This window comes from Sinocyclocheilus grahami, unplaced genomic scaffold (genome assembly GCF_001515645.1).
Source record: "Sinocyclocheilus grahami isolate Dianchi unplaced genomic scaffold, SAMN03320097.WGS_v1.1 scaffold532.1, whole genome shotgun sequence".
Classification (NCBI taxonomy): domain Eukaryota; kingdom Metazoa; phylum Chordata; class Actinopteri; order Cypriniformes; family Cyprinidae; genus Sinocyclocheilus; species Sinocyclocheilus grahami.
Genome location: NW_015505711.1, coordinates 599,485 through 616,952, shown reverse-complemented (window position 1 = coordinate 616,952; position 17,468 = coordinate 599,485). Strand labels below are relative to the sequence as shown.

Below are 17,468 nucleotides of genomic sequence, written 5' to 3'. Positions count from 1 at the left end.
AATACACACTATACTCATAGTCACCAATGCTGATGTTGTTAACATTAATCATTTGAGAATAAAGTATAACAATAATAATAATTTGAACGGTTTGATGTGATATGAGCTAACCGATCTTTAGATTTAATCACCATTGGTAGCGAGATTTATGCTTTTTTCCTCAGTTGGTCAGAACAAACGTGGCAGACTTGTTACTTACTTGTTCAGATGGCAATATATGGTGAAAATTCTTATTTGGGTCATATTCCAAGACGTAGGCTAGAATCTGTGATTGCGAAGTACAGTAAATATCCACACCGGTGCGGTGACTGACTGCCACACATACAGTGGGTACGGAAAGTATTCAGACCCCCTTAAATGTTTCCCTCTTTGTTATTGCAAAGTGAAAAATTTAAGGGGGTCTGAATACTTTCTGTACCCACTGTACTCTTCAGAACATTAGATTCATCCGCCACTAGAGCCGTGCCGACTCACAACCCACGCAAGCTAGATAATTCCGCACACAGCTGCAATTCCAGGTTTTCAAACAGAGATGGCAGCAAAGAGGCAAAACTTACGGACTGCAGCTTTAAACCATATCAAAAATGACTGGAATTTTTGTTTGGTTGACAGTTCGCTTTTATAATTATTATTACATTTAGTTTTTACTTGGGTGTCTGAAACCACCTTTCATTAGCATTGCTTTAAAAAAAAAAAACACCCAGATATTCGGGTTGATTCGTCAACAAAAGTCATCCGGATTACACAAATGCAAAATCAAAGTTAATTAAAGTTGAAATTAAGTTTTTGGTGAAAGGAAACATCATAGCCCATTTTGTATTTATTTATTCATTCATTCATTCATTCATTCTGCATAAACAACCAAGTTTTATTAAAAGCTCATCTTTCCTGTTGTGAATTTCCACTTTAAAACCATATAACAACTGTGACAGACAACTTACCCCGGTCTCTCCTTCATACATGATTTGAATGAACTCAAGATATATTTTCCAGTTAAGGTGACCACATTATAAGAGAACACAGTTCTAGATACATTCTTGTCCCTGACTTTTCAAGATGGCATAGCACCTGTTTTGAAAGCTGTTGGTTTATAACTGTGTAATGGTTACACAGCTGTTGTGTGGTTATTCACAGAACAGGATCAATAAAATATATCTTGAATATACCTCAACACAAATCTGCTGATGTGACTCCCAGGGACTGAGAATATCATATCAGCTACACTTCATTTTGATGGTACAGGTCCAAATGATTATATTGTGATCAGAACCTCTGTTGGCAATTACTTCCACTACATATTGTCCTCTGCATATCTTCCTCCATGTGTAATTTCTCATAGGGTTGAGGAGTGATCGAGAGCCCCTCCTCTCTTCTTACCTCAGCCGTCACTCATCTCCGCTCTCATGTAGAACTGGAGGACACTAGCAGATCACAGGCAGGATTGTTGTCTTTGATGTGGCCCTCAGCTCCTCAAGATATCATTGAGGCTCCCTCTTTGGCTATGAGAGAGCTTCCATTAGTCTGTCAGGGAAAGCTCAGTCTTATCCGGGGATCAGATTCTGCTGTCAGCTGCCATGTATCTGTGCAATCGAGAGTCAGACTGTCATTAACAGTGTGTTGAGGAGCCCACAAGATAGAGATGAACTGGTCACGTCCTGTCATTCAAACCCTGGTTTGTACTACGCACCACTAAACCCAAAGACTGAAGGGTTTTCACTCACTTATTTAATCTTTGCAAAAACCTTGTGTGTAATTTAGCTTGTGGCATTTGTAACACATTTAGGCTTTACTTTGTGTAGACAGAAAAAAGCCTTAATATAGTTTCTTTGTGCCTTGAATTGTTATTTAATACTATTACAGTATTTTTTAAATATTTTTATTTTTAGCTTTTTTTATTGTGTTTTCTGTACTTGTTTTTTTGTCTTTTGTGCAAATATAAATAATTTATATATATATATATATATATATAAATCGAACAACAACAGTTCTTTCTGGTCCTCCAATCTGATTGGCTGAGAGGAGTGCAATATAGTGATAACAGAACTCCAACTGTTTCACCGTTTGTATCAGGCTGCTTGCAGTATTTCTTACAGCGAGTGTCATCGGGAATGGCCAAATCCACTATAATTTTATAAATAATACTGTTTTTGTGTTACGGAACGTTTTTTTAGATGAGAATGTACTTGTTTGGACCTCAAATATGCGGTTTGTTAATAAAGATAACATCCATTCGAAAATTTGCTTCTAATTATTTAAAAGCCAATATGATAGTAATATGCAAGCTAATAAACAACTAGTTAGTAGTGGGAATTGGGCCTTAAAATAAAGTGTTAACTTACCACTAGTTCTAAAGTGACATTTTCAGATTAGTAGTGTTATATAAACGCAACATCACACGAGTAGCAGTGCGATATGGCTGGATATCGGGATGCTGTGATTACCTATGGCTGTTACCATTCTGGCAAATGTTTATATACAGCTTCCAAAAAAGAATAAGAATTTAAAAACATGCTCATCACAGAAGAGGTGTATTAGAGTTATTGTTTGTATGAATTGCGTTTATTATGTATTTTTAAATAAATGAATAGAACCAGACAAAAATATTTAGTAAAACAATTATAATTTAAAGAGACGGTGTCTAAGTAATTGTAAGAATGCTGTTTCCATGCAGCATCAATTCAGTTGGGTCCTTGTCTCAAATTTTTAGTCAATACTTTGCTTAGGATGTTCTTCATAAAATTGTTTTGACCAAAGCCACATGACTTTGTTTTGGTCCTGATTCAGACCTTTGCAATTACTGTGGAATTTTAAGAGTGGCTGCATAGCACACCAATTACGTTTTTATCACTTGCATAGAGAGTAAGAGCCTTGTTTGCTTGTCCTCTTTGATTCAGAAGGACCGTTGTTGCTGTGGACAGATGAAGGGGGACAGATGGCACGAAGGCTTGATGATCTTAGAGGTCGCAGCTGCTGTTGACTGACTTACACGGCATTGTACTCGATGCCAAACTACTTCTTTTCAAGTTTGCATAGCAAAGATACTGTAATTTCGAGTCATGTTTACTATATAATCAGGAGAAGATTCATCCCTTATTTGTTTTGGATGCTCATGTTGTTCCACATTTTTGAGCGGGTTTGTTCCTTTATGGATGACGTGCGGAGATCTTTTTGTTTAATAGGTGTTTGGATGTACTTTAAACACAGGGTTGTTTTACTCCCTGAAGTGGTGCTTACGATAGCTAAGAGCTCAGCTATTTTACTGCGGTCTATCATTAGAGTGAGTCATGAATATCAGCTCTTTACAGTTGACTTGAGAGGGAGCTTAGAGCTCACAAGTGGGTCTTCATCAAACCTTAAACTACATGCTCTTGACTGATATCACATGGCTCTAGTTATGTCATGTTCTAAAGCAAGGAATGGTGTAAAGATGTCATTTCAGTTCATAGAAAGGTTCTGACTTGTATTTTTTGTGCCCCACTTTTTAACGACTACCCTGACAGGCCCTGCCTCACTGTGGGCATGTTTAGACCAATACATTCAGGTTTAAAGAGGTAATTTGTTGTAGTTACTATTCTGCTCTATGATTACATCCTGAAGATACCAGTTCTGTTTGTGCTCCAGAACAAAAAAAAATAATGGAAAAGCAGAAAATGTGAATTTGCTTTGGCTCAGGTGAGTGCATCCCTCTTGAATGACTGGGGATGGTCAAGCGTGGAGATAAGCCTGACCTGAGGCCCTGTGTGTCAGGACTATCGCAGTGTCATCAAGTAGAATGACAGGGGAGGGTTACCTGCTCTTGCCCTCAGGGTCATGATAGCAATAGAAATCCCCAGGGTCATGGATGAGAAACGCATACACTTTTATCTCCAAAAAGTCAGAGCATTAGTAGAGTATCTAGAATAAACTCTTTATGAAGAATAGGTCCTCCCTTGTGAGGAGAATTTGTTAATTATTTACTATGTACAATTAATTTTCCCGAAACATCTTGGCGTCTAGGTGGTTCACTTCACGTCATAATGAAAAGGATCAGATATCCTCAGGAAAGTCATGCCTGTTCGAACTGAGAGGGCTAGATTTTTTGAGCTGAGTAGATTTTTTTTGATGCAACTTACAAAAATAAAATTAGTTGTATATTTGATAAGGTGCTTCATATTGTAAAAAAGTGATAATCTGCAACATTATGGCTGCAAAAGCCATTTTCAAATGCAAATGTTCATCCATTTACATAGCTCTTGCGATTTTACTGGGTTTATGTATGTATGTATGTATTATTAGTAATTTGGGGTTTGTGCTTTTTTATAGAAATGAATAAGCTTGTTCAGTAAGGATGCATTTAATTGATCAAATGTAACAATAAATATATTTATACAGTTACAGAAGATTTCTGTTTCAAATAAATGCAGTTCTTTTGAATTTTCTATTCATCAAAGAATTGTAAAAATAAAAAGAAAAACATATCCACAAAAATAAAGTGTCTGAATTTCCACAAAAAAAAAAAAACTGTTTTCAACATTGATAGTAATAAGAAATGATTCTTGAGCACCAAACATGGCATATCGGAATGATTTCTGAAGGGTCATGTGACACTGAAGTCTGAAATGATTGTTGCTAAAAATTCAGCATTGTCATGACAGGAATAAGTTAAATTTAATTTAAAAAAAATACACTGAAATAAAAAACGGTTTATTTAAATTTAAATAATATTTTGCAATATTACGTTTATTTTCTGTTTGATCAAATATATAAAGTGAGTAGTCTACATTTTGGTTCATATTTAGATTTTGAAATATATTTTTAATGTTTGCGTGTGTATTTAGATATATACAGTATATATATTTGAAGTGAGTATATTTTGGTTCATATTTAGATTTTTAAATATATTTTTATTTAGATATATACAGTATATATATTTGAAGTGAGTATATTTTGGTTCATATTTAGATTTTTAAATATATTTTTAAAGTTTTGCGTGTGTGTGTGAATATATATATGTATATGTACATAAAAAGTATTATTTATAAAAAAAAATATTGTCTATTTTATTTATTGATTTATCTAATTTCTTAAACTAGGCACTATGTGAAAAATATTGTATTTTGTAGTTTGAGCACAAATTGTCAATATAACAGGATCTGGTTAAGCCAACAGTCGCAGTCTGCAGTTCAGGGCAGGGCAGTCCACATTATTCTGCTGTATTTCCACCTTTTTCTCATTCTTCAGGTAAACTGCTCATGACCTCTGCAGTATTATGGCACTTAGCACAGTCTGCATTCCATCTCATTGCTCTCTTCAATAAGAGCACTGTAATCCTCATCAGAACCTGAGAATGCAGCGAGACTCTCACACAGAATAAATGTCCAGGCATCTCTATTCAGTTACCTTGGCCACAGTCCCAGGTGAGACAGTTAAAGGGTCTATTTAATCTTAACTTGACGAGAGCACTTTGGAAAAGAACCCAATCTCTCATCATCTCAGGAGATTAGATCCACACACACACACAAATCAGATGCGTCGAAAGCAGTGGCCAGAGTAATAGGCACTTAGGTCTGGGTTTCTGAACCCAGTGTGTTTTTAGATGAAGCACTCTGACCGGTTAATTAAGCATGAATAGAAACGTTCTAGAAGAGTAATAAGCAGCTTTTGACAAAATCAAATTATTCAGACCCATGAATTACGCATTTACACCCAATTATTAGCACTTATGTTAAATTTAACTTCTCAGATTATAGCTCAATTTCAATATTTGCAGAAGGGGTTGTGTAGTTTTATGATTAGCAAATGCAAAAAGAAGTACATTCATTCATATCTTAGTGATTACAAAAGCAGCACATTTTAGGAAAGTGTTACACCCTTTGGGGCGTATCTGTTTCTCTGCAAATCTCCTGATTACTCTTTCTGCCGTTCATTGCCAACAACTGCCAGCTATCTATTCATGAAAACCAAACACTTATACTGTACTGTTCCAAAGGTTTTAGTTTTTTTTAATAAAAAGAACGAGACTAAGAACATATTTGTTAGACCCTTTTGCTAGCACGTTTTGTTTACAATCTATTCTGTCAGTCCTTTGTGAGTTTCAAACCTACTATTGTATGGAGGCTTGGCCCACTACCTTCCTTGCTGTGTGTATCAGTTCTTGTGCTGGGATGTGAATAAGGAACCCATCACATTGTGCAGCACATTTACCTTTGTTAACTCTAGTAGTTTAGGATGTCAGTGGAAGTCGTCTTCTGTGTAGTCAGGTTGAGTTGATCATTTTTTAGTCAGCTTCCCTTTTCTTTTGTTCATGTCTTTGGTAACACGTTTTCTCCCTTTTGCTCCTTTTGTTTATTAATTATTAAGAGTCAGTGAATAGACCATATATATGGTTTTTGGGATAAAAGTCTCTGGTTGAAAACTCTGGCCTTAGACTAATCAAAGTGCAACATACAGAAATGTTTTTAATACAATAAATGACTATTAAAAGAGATGTATGAAAATTCTGTCATCATTCATCATCATGTTGTTCCAAATCCATAAGACTTACATTCTTTTTCGAATACAAATGAAGAATTTTTTTCTCATCGCTTTTGTCCATCCATATAAAGTATATGTAACATTTTCACACAAAAAAAGTTCATAAAGAAATCATAAAAGTGATCCATATGAATGGATGAGTGGTTTCATCGAAGACACATGATCACTTAATATGATGAACGGATGCTAATTTAGTTTTGTACTCTCATATAAACATTGCTCAACACACAGACATAGAGTACATCAAATATGGTAAACAGAAGCTCAAACACGCTTGCCTGGCACACAAAAAACCAATGAAGTTTGTTCTCAAGCAAGTATGTTTATGCAAGTATTGTACATCAAGCAAGTATATGTGCACTCATATATTTCCATAATTTTCTGCTGTAAAAACTCATAGGACAGAGTTTTCATAACTGCAAGAATTTATATAAAATTATTAAGAATCTGTCAATATCCTTAAGAGCTATGCCTTAATATTACAGAATGCAGATTGGACTGGCTTTGAAACAGCTATTCTTTTTAAAGTTTAATCATAAATCATCTAGTTTGTGTGTGGAAAAATGTTATGGTAACACTTTAGTATAGAGACCAATTCTCACTATTATCTAGTATGCATATTACCAGCATATTGGCTGTTTATTAGTACTTATAAAGCACATATTCTGCATGATCATATTCTACATCCTTATCTAATACCTAAACTTAGCAACTACCCTACTAACCATTAATAAGCAGTAATTAAGAGTTTATTGAGGAAAAATCTGCAGTTAATAGTTTGTTAATATTGAAAACTGGAACTTAAAAGTAAAGTGTGACCGATGTTATAAACTTTAAGAACTTTCTTGGCTCCAGTGTGAGCCAAATAATTTGAACATCTATAGTCATGCTGTATTTTGCCAGATCTCATCCAGTTAGATATCAGTTCAGAACCATATGCTTCACCTGCCGTTAGTGATACCTGAGCCCACGTTTCTCCCAGAGCCCCATCCAGCCCTCGCTGTGGCTTTAGAGACAAATGGACAAACTCAGCTCCATTTCCCAGTCCAGTGAAGCACACAAAGGAAGCCCTTGTTGCGGGCTCTGATCTCTCTGAACCTGCAGGCCAGAGAACAGGAAGGCTTCTGAGAGTCTGCAGGAGAACGGGGGGAGCGAAAGAGCGTATGCGCTGTAATCAGTTGGCCAATTAAACAGACCCTGGTCTCTCACCCCCATGTAATGAGAGAGGCTGACACTCAAGGGTTCCTTTCTCAACATATGAACCTTGGGAAGGGATACTTCTGCTTCTGTATAAGCTATACACATTTGTTATTATGCGCTGGTTACCATAAATTGTTCTTAAAGTGAAGATTAAATTATATTTATGTTAATTATGGAAGGCAGTTGGTCTAAATGGTCTAAAAGGCTTTGGGACTGAAGACCAATTTGCTTCTCAGTTCATGATGGACTTTTGAGAGTATTCCTTTAGAAAGACCCTAATTTTAACTTGGATGGACTAATGAAGAGCTAGGTCCGCTAGAATAGGCTGAATTTCTGACACCAAATGCACATTCTCAGAATTTCTTAAAGGGGTCATATGATGCGATTTCAATTTTTCCTTTCTCTTTGGAGTGTTACAAGCTCTTGGTGCATAAAGAAGATCTGTAAAGTTGCAAAGACTAAAGTCTCAAATCCAAAGAGATATTCTTTATAAAAGTTAAGAGTCAACCACGCCTACCTAAAACGGCTCGTTCTAACACGCCCCCACATGTCTACCTCACGATGTGGGAAGATTTGCATAACGCCGCCCAAATGTTCACACAAAGAAAGAAGGCGTAACTTTTATTCTCGCTGTAGTATTGTTGCCGCCGCCATGTCGTGAAGGCGCTGTGTGTTTCGTTGTGAAAGTGAAACTACTTTGTTTGGTCTTCCAAATGAGGACGATATCCGCTTCGTCATGCCTAGAGCTGATCCGTGCTGGTCGCTGAGGAAATACATCAACTTCGCGCTGTGGATCACCGGATCGGCTTTCACCGTGGACGAAGCGGAGTCCAGTCCGGGGTCGTCACATGTGTTTGCCGCAAGCCCGCCCGCCACCGCTCATTCAAGCCAGCCTCCACTCACTCTAGGTCGCTGGCCTCTGCTCACTTTAGCCGTGTGTGACGCTGTGTTTCGTTGTGAAAGCGAAACTACTTTGTTTGGCCTTCCAAAAGAGGACACGACTAGAAATCAGTGGTTAAGTTGTATTTACAACACTGTTCCAGAACAGTTCTACCCAAATATTCAGATGTGTCCAGCGCATTTTATGGAGGACTGTTTCCTGATCCTGGTAGAGTAGACTACAATGCCGGCTGTTCTGACTCACAGACTGTAAGTACGTTTTTCATATTTAAAGAATTTGCCACTGACGATTAAAACGCAAGTTTTGAGCAGTGTAGAGTAGCATTTGCAGTTTGTCATTTCTCTGATCACAAATGCAGACATGGTTTTATGTTTACGCGCCACGATGCAATGCAATGCGTAAAAAGACAGTATAAGTCATTATAATCTGTAATTAGGTCCCCACTGGATGCAACGGATGCCTCGTTTATAATGGGTTTTAATGTTTGTGTCTTGTCGCTCCGGCCGGGACAAGGCATCACAATATGGCAAGGGGCGTAACATTTCCGTCACACGCTTGAGGTATTCGGCCAATCACAATGCAAAATAATGTTCTTTTTAGCAACATCACATGACCCCTTTAAAAGCTTTCTAAGCTGCTTTTAGGTGTCACGTACCAAAAAGTAATCAATACATGGGAAAGGGCCCACAAAGAAATTTAACGCGAAATATGAGAAGTGTGTAATTTTACCAGGGTAAAATTTTACCAGGGCCACCCTGGTAAAATTACACGCTTCTCATATTTCGCGTTAAATTTCTTTGTGGGCCCTTTCCCATGTATTGATTACTTTCGCATCCCCACTGTTTTCAAATTGCTTTGGAAGGAGACGTTTAGCTTCCCTTTTTGAAACATTTTTCCCAGTTCAGTGCAGGTGCCAAACGGTGTGGCTCACTCTTCTGATCTTTTACAGCAAAGGTGTTTTCTGCATCTTATGGACTCCAAACTTTATGTCAGATATTGTAAGCTTTGAATTAGTTTGTTTTGAATTAGTTAAAAAATTGCCTTGAAAATATATCCTTTCATTATATGAGAATTTGCCTTTGTTAGCCAAGATGTTAAGTATTACATTTACGTTTTCTATAATCATTGGCAGTTTATAGATTTGTTAAGTTATTATTAATTATTTGAGTAAACTGAACAGCAGGTCACATAGTTCAACTTCAAACAACTAGGAAGTTGTCACAAAAGCAGTATTCTGAACAGTTGAGCAAGGACAAACATTTTTTTCATAAATATCAGTTGTTTGAAGAAGTTGCCACATTTTAAATATTGGAAATGTATACATAATTGATTAAAATATATACTGTAACTGATTGATTACAGTTTTTTCCCCCTATGTATTACTTTTTTGCGGTTTCATTAATTGTATACATTTTGCTAATGGAAAATTAGTGAATGATTTGTATCTTTTTTCTTTTCCAGGACAGCAACAGTGGAAATGTTTGATGGCTTTTTGTAGTCAGGATATTAAGGTACGCGCCTAAGCAGAAATTGACAAACTTAAAAATTAGGACTAAAATCTTTAGAAATATTCACTAAATGTGTAACTACTAGTCCTGGTCTTCCCCACTGTTTTCAGTTCAGATTAAATGCCATGACACAAGTGAAAATGATCCACTGCAAGCTGCTTTTTATATCCTAACTTACCATGACCCTCATCTTCACATACACATAAATACACACCTCAGGGATTTTCCACACAAATCTCACTTAGGCACGACTAGACCTGATCGGATAACAGAAAGGCATTATACTGAATTTATTACTGTACGTCACCTCCGTTATCTACATGACATAGCCTGAAGGATATAATGGAATCTTTACATGGCAGTTTTATATAACAATTAACAATTGCCAGTCTGATGTTTATCTGTTGATGGAAAAGATTGTGCAAGTCAGTAATAGATTTACAGAATGAACAGATTGAAGCTATTAGCCTACATCCTTCCCTGACAAGGGACAAATAAAGAACAAATAAAGACCGGAATAAATAAATTACCACAATCTGCTCATTTTCTTTCTTATCTTCTCAGTACTAATTATTTTAGAAGATCCTTTAATTGATTTTTAATTGTTTTCATTTTGTTTGATTTCAAATACAGTTGTGAGTTAGATTTATTATTTAAAGTGACTTTAGAATATAAATAAGTTATAAGATATGTAGTCATATGAATAAATATTATACAGTAATTTACCTTAAAATATTACTCAAATGTGAAGCACAAATAGTTTTTTATTAAAAGATGTCTGCTAGTCCACCAGAGTACTAATAGCCCCCCTTTTTTTGAGTTGTGGTGTATTGTCCTCAGGGCGTTTGTGTTTTACAGCCTACATGTCTGTGTGCTGACTCGGTCAGCATTGATAAATGAGTGGGAAAGGGACCAATCACAAATGAGCAATAAAAGGAGTCACACAAAGCCCCCTTGAGTTTATATCCTTGACCTGGTGTGTTTATGACAGTCTGTCTTCCTGTGAAGGTGGGCTCACATACCTAACCAGTCACTGACCAATGGAAGACAAAGGAGATATAAATGTGGTGAGACTGTGTAGGAAAATTCCTGGACTCTTTCAGTCCAGAGAGGAAATGAAGATGTTTGTCAAGTAAGCAGTCTGGATAGATAGATTTAATTGTGTGGTTACTCTAAAAAAAATTGTTCCCTTTTTTATCAGCTGTTTCTTAAGGAGGAAGGTCATTTAAGAGAGAAAGTGGAAGTGTTTTATCCATTTGAAGATCTCAACAGGAAATCTCAGGTAACTGGAACCTTTGAATGTTTGTATTGTTCTTTCAGTGTTGCTATGCCATGGTGATTCATGAGCTTGGTAGATATATACACACTTGAGTGTGGCGTACTTGAAATTCTGCCTCTGAGCAACATGGAGGTCTTATAAATATTGCTTTGATGTCACTTTCTACCCATATTCCAAAAGAAATTTGATACCTCAAAGTGTCTTGGAACCGGGGCGTTTAGGTCTTTAAAGCTTATTTTTCTAATTCATGCTAAGCTCTCAGTTCTGACATATTTCAAGAGACATGACATGTGGGTTTAAGTGTTTTTCACTTGAATGGTCAGGATATGGGTCGTACCTATGCAGGTGCCTCCAAGTGAACTGTGGGAATGTTTTCTTTTTTTATATTTATGTTCTGACAAATTGTTTTTAAAGTGCTAGACTTAGGATCACATTTATGAGAAGGTTGTTGAGAAGCATTAAATCATGCTATTCAGGACAAAAAGCTACTAAATGGTTTCTAGATTGGTACAGTACATCTGAAGATTGGCCTTTAAGATTAGATTTCATGTGACATCATGTGTACTTTAGGCCTCTTTTTTTCTTCCCCAGTTTCTTCACATTCCTCTTTTTCAACTGTAACCTCAAAGAAGCAAAAATAGAGCACTGTATAATATAGTGAAATGGATCCACCGACCCTCAGGCCATCAGAAAATCCCTCCGGCCCTTGAAAAGGGCGGGGCCATCAACACCCATAGAAGAGCACGTCATGTGTCCAAAAGACAGAGAAATCTGCTGGTTTCAAAACAAAGTAGTAAATCTGTCAGCAATGTCTTCCAGTAAAAGAGCTGACAGAGCAATATAGTATTCCTGGACATATACTGCACATCTTGTTTTGGCATTAATGTTTGCAAGTACTGCAAATTATATTTTTAAAAGATTTCAGCTCCTTTGATTATGAACTCAGTCTGAATTTGACCTGACCTAAAGAACACAGGATAAAACATAAATAAATCATGTGACTGTAAGTGACTCTTAATAGCTATGGAGTCCATTTCTGACAGGCCTCTGAAAATTATTTATTCATCATTTATGCCATGTCAGTTGAAGAAAAGTCATATTAATTACATTTTTATTTATTTTCTGGCTCATGAAAAATAGTGGATTAACTCATTCTAAGACTAACTGAACAAAGACCCTGAAGTCACGACAATTTGTCCTTGATTTGTTCCTTTCAAATCCTGTTGAGCCTCTTTGTTTTGAAATCGTTACTGTGGAAGACAGTTTCCCTGGAGGCAAGACAGTGGGTGATTTGCATTCTCCACTAAAATGTGTTTAAAGAACCGTTTCTTATTTTTATAGAAATAGTGCCATGACATAAAGTGTAAAGCGTTAAACCTTCACTGAAAGACATAAATGGGAGAAACCAAACTGTCTATGGCCAAAAGGCAGTGGTGAAATATTCAGGAATGTATTTGAGAATATCACCAGTGTTTTATTTGGATATTCAAAGGATAATCCACCATTAATTTGAGGGATTTTTAAAAGCTCTGGTTAGTCTGGGAACATTCCTGTAATTCTAACCCTGTCAGCACATCAGGCTTGTATAAAGCTCAAAGGATGCACTAAAACTCACTGTGGTGTGATATTTACACAAGACTTGAAGATTTCACAGCTGTATATTTACTGTGACAGCCATGAGGGACAGCTAGAACTCTAGATATCATATGAGCAATGCTGTATCATATTTCATTGATATTCCACATGCAGTTTTTTATGGGGACTGGCAGAAGGCCATAATATATTTTACAAAGTACATGAAATTCATATTGTATCAGAGAGTCAGTGGTAACACACAGTATGAAGCCGCCTGTATTTCCTGTTATTGATGTGTTGATGTGATTTGTACACTCAGCAGTCTTTTCCTCACTTCACTCACTGAAGATCTCACCTCTCAATGGCAGCTCTCTATAGAGGAATAACACATACTGTACTGCTAACTATTGGTGCTGCTCACAGTTATACTGTAAGTCAAATTGTAGATTTACTTATGTTGCAAACATAAAACTGTATATAATTCAATCAATCTAATTAAATAAAATCAAGGATTTAATGTAATTTGTAATTAATTCGAAGTATATCACAGTAGGTAAATTCCCCTTGAGGAACTAAAGCCTAAATAACCTACATAATGTCACAATGGTAAAAAAAAAAAGACAGAAATAATTGGCGATCACTGCTCGTTTGCATGTGTTAGCAGTCCTGGCTCAAATTCAACAGTTTATTTTCCCCATGCAAGTGCATGACAGAAGGTTTAAACATGGTGATGCTTGGTTCTGAAATAAAAAGCTGTATTTATGATATGATAAATAACCACCTCTCTAAGTAGGTGGTGTATAATACACTACCATTAAAGTATGGGTCAGTTTTTTTTTTTTTTTAAAGGAAATTAGTACTTATTACTTTTTTTAATTAAAAAAAAATAAATATAAAAGTTATTTTACATTTTAAATAGTTTTTAAATGATCCGGTAACACTTTACAATAAGGTTCATTAGTTAACATTAGTTAACTACTTTAGTTAACATGAACTAAGCATGAACAATACTTCTACAGCATTTATTAATCTTAGTTAATGTTAATTTCAACATTTACTACTGCATTATTAAAATCAAAAGTCGCGCTTGTTAACATTAGTTAATGCGCTGTGAATTAACATGAACTAACTATGAACAACTGTATTTTCATTAACTAACCTTAACAAAGATTAATAAATACTGTAATAAATGTATTGTTCATTGTTTGTTCATGTTAGTTAATACATTAACTAACATTAACTAATGGAGCCTTATTGTAAAGTGTTACCAATGATCCTCAAGAATAGTTTTTCCAATACAGCGAATAAATTGAATCCCACTGCTAGAGATTTCTAAGTAATAAAGCAATTGACTGCGCAAACCCCCAAAGATCATCAAGTGCCTCTTATCATTAGTATTGATCTCTACAGATTTAGCAAGAATCAATGCATGATTCACTCATGAACAGTAGTGTATTGAGGAAAGTGCAGTTAATCTAGCAGAGTGTTGTGTTCTGGGTGTTCCAGAGGTTATGGGGATGGGGATGGGGTGTGTTTGTGTGTATGCTAATTACATGGGCTAGACTGGCTTGACACCACACTGTCGACTTCACACAATGGCTAGAGGCTCCGCCCCCACAATGCACCTGGTGTCCAATCAGAAGCCGGTGTTGTCAGGAGGTCGGGGTCGGTGGTTTCTTTTCTGTTGTTGTGAGAGAGAGCTGCAATGAAAAATGACTTCTAAGCTTTCTCTTTCCTTTTCCTTTTCCTTTGAAAGTATCAGTCAAGACAGGAGCCTCTGCACATTTATCAGGGAATCTGTCTACTTGGCCTGTTAAACCTATAAGCTTTCCATACAGACAAAAGGTAAGTCTTTGTTTTTGTTTTTTTGTATATTTAGATTTTCAAGTTTATGCATGTTTTGTGCAAACATTATTTTGTGTGAATAAGGTATGTTTTGCATTATATTATTTCACATTTGTATTGAATAAGTAGGCTATTTTATAGTATGTGTTTTTAGTAAGGCATCAGTTTCTGTAAATTCTAAATATTAATTATAAGACAGACTCTCACAGATGTTTTTTAGTAGAAGTTACTATGTTAAAAGTTTTGGTTATTCAGTTGGCTTCACGGATCACTGAAGCAATAAACAGGCCTCTGGGACAGGCCTCTCAGACAGCACTGGCCTCTAGAACTCATTTACATCATTTTCATTTTACTTGAAGACATTTACTTTCAAAGAATGCATTTAAATATCAAACTAGACTACGGTTTTGATCTAAAATCCCACCATGTTTCAGAATGCAGCCTTTGTTTATATAAGAATGAGCGCATGTTTGTGTGGTTTTGTATTCAGCATAAATATGCCAAAATAAAGATGCATGCAAATGGCCATTTTATGCTATTCACTCTTAATGAACTGCTTTTAAGTCCCTACATGTGCCCTGGCTGGGTTGTGACCTAAGAACACTTAAGTTTGGAGCTGAAAGGCTTCAGACTGCAGGCCCCTGTGTGAGTTTTAACCTCTGGGTCAGTGGAGCTGATCGCTGTTGTGCTGTCCGTCATTATACTGTATGTGTGTGATCTCTCTTTACTCTGCTAGAGACCCTTAGGAGTAGATTGTCACTGGCACAAGATTAATGACACTCATCTGTTTGCTTTTAAACCATATGCTGTCTAGAGATGAATTAGAGCCTGTGGAATTCTGTGTACTAAACTGATGCTGAGTGCTTGATTTAAGTCATTTGAAAAATGAAATTTAAACTTCCTTATTTTTCAGATTGTGAATGTATTTAAAGAACTTGCTCACAGCATGTTTCGCTGATGCTCTCTCATGTTTATTCAAACAGGAAATAAGTTACACAGTAGACTAACGTCCATCACACACAGTGAGATTGTCAATGCTGTTTAACTAAACACTGATGGAAACAAGCACTAGAGCATGTTAATGTCCTCAGAAAATGTGTTCAGCCTTAATCATTAACCTCTGAGGTCACCGTGCCTTACTGCTTCTTAAAATGCCAGGGGCAGGTGCAAGACATTTCAAATATGGGGGCGGATGACGTGGATGGGGACTTTAGTCCCTCGTCATCAGTTATAAGGCTGGATTTTGGTTTCCTGCTTAAAAATGTAGGTACTTGCAGTTGAAGTACCAGAGGGCTTTATGCAAATGGACATATTAGTGAATCCAGCGCATTCAGTAAATTGAATAATGCATGACATGAATGCTGTTTGGATGATTAGAATTCATAGGTTGTACTTCTTCAGAGTATGAGGCTTTGCTGTAATTAAAAGAAGTAATGTGTGAATCCATCCATCACCTCTAATTCTGTTCTGTTATTTAAGCATTTGTGATTTGTCATTATTCTGTTAAAGGGATAGTTCACCTAAAAATGAAAATTCTGTCATTAATTACTCACCCTCATGTCGTTCCAAACCTGTAAGACCTTCGTTCATCTTCGGACTGCAAATTAAGATATTTTTTATTAAATCTGAGAGCTTTTTGACCCTGCATAGACAGCAATGCAATACAACTCTTGTGAACGTGCATCAAAGACTGAAACGGAAGAGAAGAAATTGTTGAATAAAGCCTTTTTTTTCAACAAATTATTCTTGCAGCTTCATAACATTACGTTTGAACCACTGATGTCACATGGACTATTTTAATGATGTTCTTACTACCTTTCTGTGCCTTGAACGTGGTAGTTCTGTTGCTGTCTATGAAGGGTCAGAAAGCTCTCGGATTTCTTTTTTGGGTGAACTATCTCTTTAAAAGAAATTATGATGGATATGAATGAAAGTATGTTATCTTACAGCTGTAGGCATCAATGTTTGAAATTTCTTTTATATAAAATACTTTTGTAACAAAAAAAGTGTATTTTACATATATTATCTACATAAAATGTTTTATTGTTCTTATTAAAAACTCATCATATCCCATTTATAAACCTTTATCTGCTTTTTATGTGAAATACCTGTTATCCTGCTGTTAAGAAATGGGTTCCTGTTCATCATACTTAAAGGGGTCATATGATGCGATTTCAATTTTTCATTTCTCTTTGGAGTGTTACAAGCTCTTGGTGCATAAAGAAGGTCTGTAAAGTTGCAAAGACTAAAGTCTCAAATCCAAAGAGATATTCTTTATAAAAGTTTAGAGTCAACCACGCCTACATAAAACGGCTCATTCTAACACGCCCCCACATGTCTACGTCATGATGTGGGAAGATTTGCATAACGCCGCCCAAATGTTCACGCAAAGAAAGAAGGCATAACTTTTTTATTCTCGCTGTAGTATTGTTGTTGCCGCCGCCGCCATATCGTGAAGGCGCTGTGTGTTTCGTTGTGAAAGCGAAACTACTTTGTTTGGCCTTCCAAAAGCGATATCCGCGTCGTCATGCCTAGAGCTGATCCGTGCTGGTCACTGAGGACATACATCAACTTCGCGCTGTGGATCACCGGATCGGCTTTCACCGTGGACGAAGCGGTGTCCAGCCCGGGGTCGTCACATGTGGTT

General features: G+C 36.4%; 1 protein-coding gene across 3 annotated transcripts in view; it reads left to right on the top strand.

Annotated features, from left to right (window-relative positions):
• The window catches only part of LOC107555360 (ly6/PLAUR domain-containing protein 6B-like), a 21,671-nt gene that overhangs the window by 1,292 nt on the left and 2,911 nt on the right, over positions 1-17,468 (top strand). Inside the window, exons 2-4 of one of the 3 annotated variants that reach the window (XM_016238123.1) lie at positions 10,076-10,125; positions 11,324-11,404; positions 14,733-14,821. The gene's annotated coding sequence lies outside the window, so the exon portion shown is untranslated. The remainder of the gene's footprint in view (positions 1-10,075; positions 10,126-11,323; positions 11,405-14,732; positions 14,822-17,468) is intronic. The other 2 variants (XM_016238124.1, XM_016238125.1) reach the window with 2 other exon arrangements.